The sequence below is a fragment of the Rhinopithecus bieti genome, unplaced genomic scaffold, assembly GCF_001698545.2.
Source record: "Rhinopithecus bieti isolate Rb0 unplaced genomic scaffold, ASM169854v2 scaffold_28523, whole genome shotgun sequence".
In the NCBI taxonomy this organism is placed as follows: Eukaryota; Metazoa; Chordata; class Mammalia; order Primates; family Cercopithecidae; genus Rhinopithecus; species Rhinopithecus bieti.
This window is the reverse complement of record NW_016812413.1, coordinates 86,160-94,362: the sequence shown is the minus strand read 5'-3', so window position 1 is coordinate 94,362 and position 8,203 is coordinate 86,160.

The window sequence follows — 8,203 nt, the reverse complement described above, 5'->3', positions numbered from 1 at the left end:
AGTTTGGGTCATAGTCAGGCAAAGCGCTGTGTGGAAAGCTGCTGCCTTTTCTGTCTCTGTCCCTCGTCAGGAAGGTCTGGGTCAAGGTATTGGCAGGTAGACATCGGTGGTTCTCTTTTCTGTAGCATGCTTTTATGAAAGTTAAAACTTAGCTTTTCATTTGTGACTAATTCTTGTTAGTTCTTTTTTTTTTTCCTTTTGAGATGGAGTTTTGCTCTCATTGCCCAGGGTGGGGTGCAATGGCACGATCTCGGCTCACCGCAACCTCCACCTCTCAGGTTCAGGCAATCCTCCTGCCTCAGCCTCCCGAGTAGCTGGGATGACAAACATGTGCCACCACGCCCAACTAATTTTGTATTTTTAGTAGATATGGGTTTTCTCCATGTTGGTCAGGCTGGTCTTGAACTCCTGACCTCAGGTGATCTGCCCACCTCAGCCTCAGATTACAGGCGTGAGCCACTGCGCCCGGCCCCGGTTAGTCCTTGGCTGGAAAATTCATGGAGGTGTGTTCTCCAGCCCTGAAGAAAAGAAGTGATATGCTTCCGCTGACCCATTCAGGTGCTCCAAGTGACCAGGGATGCTGCAGAGGTGTCACGATCACTACTCACCGTGTGAAGGCGGCCTCATAAAGCATTTCCCTTCAGAAGAATGTCTTTATGAACCCCCTTTCCTGCTCTTCTGGGAGGGTGTATGTGGGACGGGTCCCCCAGAGCACATGCATTCTGTGGCCACCTGGTGGTTAGAAACAGTGGGAACCACTGAGACAGCGATACACAACTCTGGTATTATCTGTAGGAGTGACTTCATAAGCAACGCACCGTGACCCAAATCACATTGCAGGCCTTGGTCATCTTTGCAAAGCTCCTGAATTATGGGAAATCAAGCTTCAAAATCTGAGCACACTTTGAAGAAACAACCACCTTTAGAACCACCCGCTGGGTTTCTGTATAATACTTATGAAGCATCCTCTTGTAAATATCCGAGAAACCCGACCCACCTAACCAGAAAAACTAGTAAGTAGAATGGAGAAAATGGGGATCTTTTGAAATGTCCAAAATAATTTCTCAGGGCACACAATTGGAAAATTTGGTGTTAGAATCAGGCAAATTAAATGGGAGACTTACTTCCAATGATACCTAGAACTTTCTAAAAGAACTTCTGAGAAAATTGCCTCCATTGAGGATATAAATTGGGGATATCTGACACTTTTTCTGAATTGAGAAATATTGAGGAGGCTTTATCTCTTTCACTTCCAACTGCTCCTTCTCCTGCCCCTGCACCTGCATAGTCTTTCTTACCTGAGCCTTCCTGTCCTGCCTTGCCTCTTCTTCCATCACCATCACCTGAGGAAAGTCCCCAGGGCTCTGACCTCTTCCCTGAAACTTCTGTTCTAGCAGCCCCTTTCATGGTAAAACCCACAGGAAGAGGGGAGCCTACCATTGTGTATACTGCTTCACCATAATGTGAATTAAGAATACTGTAAAAGACTTCCCTTTTCTAAATTGAAATACATTTTCCTCTTCTCTTTCTAAAGCAGGCTCTGCTTTAGATTTAGATGTAGATTGGAGGATAATTCAGCAATGCACTTAAAAGGCCAAACAAATCTGTCATTGATATTTTAAATGGTTGAAAATAATTTATGTATGTATGTATGTATTGAGACAGGGTTTCACTCTGTCACCCATGCTGGAGTGCAGTGGCTCCATCATGGCCCACCACAGTCTCAAACGCCTGGGCTGTAGCAGTCCTCCCACTTGAGCCTACAAGTAGATGAGACTACAGGTGCATGCCACCACACCCGGCTAATTCTCTGACTTTTTATAGAGAGGAGGTCTCACTGTGGTTTCCAGGCTAGTCTTGATCTCCTGGGCTCAATCAATCCTCCCACGTCAGCCTAACATTTACACTGACCACAGAGATGCATTTGGAGAAGGTGATGATTTGGGAATGGTTTAGAAGCCACATAGATTTCTTATTTCACCAGGTCCACCCAACAAAAATTACCAGTAAGTCTCTTACCTCTTAGAAGCAATTTGAAAACCCAAATCTTTGGCCATCATCAAAATTACTGGTCATTCAAAATTAGATACTCCGGAGAGAAAGGACAACCGTTTTGCTGATGCGGCAGCTTAAGAATGCAGCTCTGAAGGTGACATCAGACTCAGAACGTCTCTAAATGACCCTGCTGACTTATAACCCATTGAAAACCTTATTAGAAGAAGCACACGTGGGATTTCCGAAGCAGGAGATAGATCTCTGGAAAGATAAAGGGAACAAGTTTTGTTTTTTTCTTTTTTTTCAGAAACAGCATATGATATGGGCCCAATGATACAATGATCCACCCCTTAGGCTTCAATTACCCTTTTTAAAGTAGTTCATAAGCTGACTTGTTGGAATTCAGACAAAATGATAGCATGGGAAAAGCAGTGTATGGAAAACCATCGTCTACGATTGCACAAAGGGTTTATTCTTGTGGTACTGTCTGTTCTGTCCCAAACATAATCCTGGAAGATCCCTTCATGGGTCACAGGGACATTGTATCTTTAGCACCCTTAGAGACGTGGCAGTTAGACTTTATCCAGCTGTCTCCATCTCAGGGTCACAGATACCTTCTGGTGGTAATCACTGGGGTGAAGCATTTCCATGCCGATGAGCCACAGCCCAAGCAGCAGGCAGGCTGTGATGAGAAAAAATCATTCCTCATGGGGAGTGCCATCTGATCTCCATAGCAACCGAGGAACACACTTTATTAGGCAGGTAGTTGGATCCATTTGTAACATTTGGCCTACGTGCCAACATTTCCATTGTGCCTGTCACCCCTAATTCTCTAAACTGGTGCAACTCAAAAATGGTACAATAAACACTCAATTGACAAAGCTAACAGAAGCTTTTAACCTTCCCTGGCCAGAGATCACCCACTGCTTCTGGAAAACTTCCACTCTCTCCCTTTGAAATTAGAACAGGAAGACCCATGCAGTGGTTAGATGAAGGGGCTTATGAACCGGCACTTCTTAAAGGTAACATTCTCCATCATTGCTAAGGTCTCACAAAACTTCTTACCAAGAGCTCCAAATTAATAAAGAATGGCTTTCATAATGAGCTGCTGGGAGGTGAAAATATCAAACATTATGCATATAAACTGGAGATGTTGCTTACCGGAAACAACATCAAATAAATATTCCCTCCAAGTCCACTGGAGGGCACCAAGTAGGTATTATTAATAATAATTTTTATTTTGAGATGGGGTCTCACTCTGTTGCCCAGGCCAGAATGCAGTGGCGCAATTATGACTCACTGTAGCCTTTAACTCCTGACGTCAAGCCATCTTCGTGCCTCAGTCTCCCAAGTAGCCGGGACCAGAGGTGTGGGCCACGGCACCTGGCTCACATCAGGTATTATTGCCCAATCTCTGTGGCAGTAAACATAAGGGCGTTGACACAAAGATTCATGTTTCTCACATCCCTACCAGAGTGGACATCTGTCAGTGGAGGTTTTCACTTAAAGGCGACCTGCAATATTCCTGACCAAGATGGCAAGTAGCTGACATCTGTTGTAGTCCACTTTTGCCAAACATACCAGCTGTATAACCAGTTATTCACAATTCCAGTGCTTACTGCAACTGAAAGCATTGGTCTATTTTTCTATTGACTGGAATAGGTACGCCATTAGGGCTCCTTTAAGTTGTAGGGGTCCTCTCTTGGTGGTTTTGGTAAAATCACCTTATATGTATATTATCTTAAGATATGGCACACTAGTTCTATTGCATGTGTGTGTATATACATATACATGCATACATGTACATATATAGCAAAATGCCTATGATCAGATTTCTGTTTTACTCTCCCTAATTAATTTGATTACAGCAGGGAGGGATAATTCTCTGATCAGAATCTCAAAAACCATTGCCACTGTGGGAAATTTGACAAGGTGCTGAGTTCACCACCTTAAACCACCAACCATCTTTGACCATAATGATCCATTGGTACATCCTGTGCTAAATTTCACCAGTATTCCTCCTTATTGCACTGACAATGCAAATCAGGGTCACATCAAGCAAAACCTGTTTTTCGAATCTGTCTGACTCATCCTAACCTTCCTGCCCCATGTCTCAGTTTAACCCATCATAATTGTACTGTCAAAATAACTGCCTGTAATCCCAGCACTTTGGGAGGCTGAGGCAGGAGGATCACTTGAGCCCAGGAGTTTGAGACTAGCTTCCTGGGCAAAATGATGAAACCCTGTCTCTACAAAATATACAAAATTAGCTGCAACTGTGTCCCGCCAGCTAGCTCACTACTCAGGAGCATGAAGTGAGAGGATGACTTGAGCCCAGGAGTTCGAGCCTGCAGTGAATCCTGATGACACCACTGCACTCCAGACTGGGCAACAGAGTGAGACCCTGTCTCAGAAAGTAAATAAATAAGCTGGGCATGATGGTGTGTGCCTGTAACTCCAGCACTTGGGAGGCTGAGGTAGGATGATTCATTGAGCCCTGAAGGTCAAGAGGTCAAGACTGTACTGGGCTGTGATGTTGCCACAGCACTCCAGCCTGGGCAACAGTGAGACCCCGGCTGAAAAAAACCAAAAATCAGAAACAAAACCAACCAAACAAAAAATGGTTGCCTCACTCTGAAATGACAGTGGTAAACACTATGATGCTATTGGAAAGTTAAGAGAAAAACACTCCCTTCTGCTATCAGGATGCAACCTGTCCTCTTGCTCTAACATGTCTGACCATGGTTTAAATGCCAAAAGCTGATGTACCCAAATTATACTACACTTACCTGTTCTGCACCAGCATTTATTTTGTCTCTGGAGGAGATCACCATCCATGGCCCTCAAATATCTAAAGGCATTGAACGATGAAGTGCAATGTCTTTTAGGATATTTGGTCACCCCTATATATAGCTCTGAAGAAATTCAACATTGGATGAATGGCAAAGCCGAGGCGGGTGGATCACCTGTGGTCACGGGTTCAAGATCAGCCTGGTCAACACTGTGAAACCCCATCTCTACTGAAAATACAAAAATTATCTGGGTATGGTGGTGTTCACAGGTATTCCCAGCTACTCAGGAGGCTGAGGTAGGAGAATCACTTGAACCCAGGAGGCAGATGTTGCAGTGAGCCAAGGTCATGCCACTGCACTTCAGCCTAGGAGACAGAGCGAGACTCCATCTCAAAAAAACGACCAACCAACCAACAAAACAAACAAACAAAAAAATTGGATGAGTATCCTCAAACTTTTCACTAGGCATGCCCACCACTCTATTTTATTAATAGATCGAGATCCTGTTGGGGGAAAATTTGCTAATTACCTGCCTGGCCATTAAGAAAGGAGCTCCATACATTTTTGGGGGAACACCCTTTTACTTTGATGGGATGTTGCTTCCCATGGTTAGAAATCCTTCTTTAGCCTTAGGTAACATTGCTGATAAAAATTGGGCATGGTGGCTCTGGCCTATAATCCCAGTGATTCAGAGGCTGAGCTGGAAGGATCATTTAAACCCAGGAGTTCCAAGCTGCAGTGAGCTATGATGGAGACACTGCACTCCAGCTTGGGCAACAGAGTCAGTCCTTCTCTCTGAAAGAAAAATAAAGAGTCCAGGTTTGGTGGACTATACTTGTAATCTCAGCACTTTGAGAGGCTCAGGTGGGAGGATTTTTTGAGCTCAGGAATTTGGGACCATCCTGAGCAAGATAGCGAGACCCTAACTCTAAACAAACAAACAAAACAAACAAACACAAACCAAAATTAGCCAGGCATAGTGGTGCATGTCTGTAGTCCCAGCTACTCGGGAGGCTGAGGTGGGAGGATTGCTTGAGCGAGGGAAGTGGAGGCTGCAGTGAGCCAAGACTGCACCACTGCAATCTAGCCTGGGCAACATAGCAAGACCGTGTCTTAAAAAAAAGAAAGAAAGAAAAACAAAAGAAAGAAAGAAATATTGCTGATGAAACTGTAGCCTCTTTCACAGCTCAACAAAAAGCTATTTATTCACTGGCTAAGGTTGTACTAGATAATTGCATCACTTTAGATGATACCTATTTTCAAAGACACTATTAGCCTTATTTAAAATGGGTAGAACCTGGGCGCGGTGGCTCACGCCTGTAATCCCAGCACTTTGGGCAGCCGAGGTGGGTGGATCACCTGAGGTCAGGAGTTTGAGACCAGCCTGGCCAACACGGTGAAACCCAGTCTTTACTAAAAATACAAAAATTAGCTGGGCACAGTGGTGTGTGCCTGCCATCCTAGCAACTTGAGAGGCTGTGGCAGGAGAATCGCTTGAACCCAGGAGGCAGAGGTTGCAGTGAGTCAAGATCGTGCCACTGCACTCCAGCCTGGGAGACAGAGAGACAGTCTGTCTCAAACAAAACAAAACAAAAACAATGGGTAGATACAGCAGCACTTACAAGAGTTCATAAAAGGAATTGTACATTGTCGACTGATAGTGTGGAGAGAGCAGCTGCCTGCCCACCTGGTTGTGATCTCTGCATAACGCTTGCCCACGACCTCCTCTTCCACTTAGTACAACACAGCCAAGAACACACAAGGGGCGAGCCGCAGCCACAGCAGCCTCTGCAGCCCGCTTTAGATGGTAGATTTAGCTGAGCAGGGAGGTGGATGTGTGCTGGTTACAACGTCTTGTTGCATATACATAAATAAATACTTCCCATGAAGTAGAACGTCATCTAGAAAAAATTAGAAGTCATTTGGCTACAAGAAATCATGAAAGAACTGGGATGTGATGTTTTCCCCAATGTTTTTAGTTGGCTCCCTAATGGAATAGGTTCCCTTACTGTTCTGGCATACAGATTCTCTTTGTGATTCTCATTCTTGTGTGCATTATATGTGTTCTATTCAAATTATTAATGTTATATATTTCCTGTTTTACTTCTGAGAAAACTGATTTTATGGTATCTGAAGACTAGAGATGATTCAACAAGTGATAGCTGTAGACTTAACTGAGGTATCTCTCTCATTTCCTTCCCTGCCCTTAGTGTGAGAAAGACTTTCTGGGAATGAGCCTTCCTGGCAAAGAGGGACACCTTGGCTGAGCTTTTGATCGCCAGTGCTTTCAAGAAGAAAGATTTTTAAAAGAATTTTTATCTGAGGAATGTGAGCCACTTCACATGGTCAGAGAGACATTAAATCAAGACAGCAACCACTTTCTGATTCCTTCCTTTTGAGCTATGTATTCATCTGTTGGAACTGCTTGCTATCACCCCAGGTAGGTGTAAATTAATCTAATAATGCCACACCAAACACTATATCCCACACCCCGTAACAACGGATAGCCAATGTCTCATCAGTGCTATTTCTGAAAACCAATGAGAATTCCAGACAGGCACCTTTCTATCAGTCCATCGTGCGTTCTCCCTTTTGACCTTTAAAAACCTGCTTGTGACAAAGGCCAAAGGGAGCTCAGATCCAAGGTTCCTTTGGTGTGAGTCTTCCAGGCAGCTGCCTTCACATTGGCCCAAGTAAACTCTAAATTATATTTTGTGCTTCAGCCTCTTTCTTTTAGGTCAACATGTTCAGCAACAGTAGAATAAATAAGTAAGTTGGCCTATATTCATACAAAGGAATACACACAGAAACAAATAACCACATGAATAACGTGAACAATTCATAGATGTAAGACTGAGTGAAAGAAGTCAAACCTATGCCTCTGCTCCTGAGACTGACTTTGCAAAAATTATAACTGGGACAATTATCACAGCGAAACAGATCCCACCTAACTGATTCCATCCTGCTTCTAACGTCCAAGCTGTCCTTGTTCATTCCTGGGCACAGGCCAAAATAACTTTGAGAGGAACTTAGTTTATGGTTTAGCTGTGAAGCAAAGATGATAACAGCTCTTTCCCAAAACAAACCCCCTTCCTACCTGGGGACTAGACTGCCTTTGCAGGACTCACAAATTAGCCACGGTATTAGAAATGATGGTTTAGGAGTCACACAGCCTCCAGCTTACGATGCTAAACCTCCCCAAATTGTTCCTGGGGATCACATCACTATTGTAAAACCTAAGATCAGTACATGAGATATTTTGTAGACACTACACTCGATGCCTCAGCTGGCACCACCCAGATGGATAAACCAGCTCATCTGATCTTGTGGCCCCCACCCAGGAACTGACCCAGCTCAAGAGGATGCTTTAGCTCCCTCTGAGTTCATCTCCGACCTGAGCAATCAGAACTCCCAAC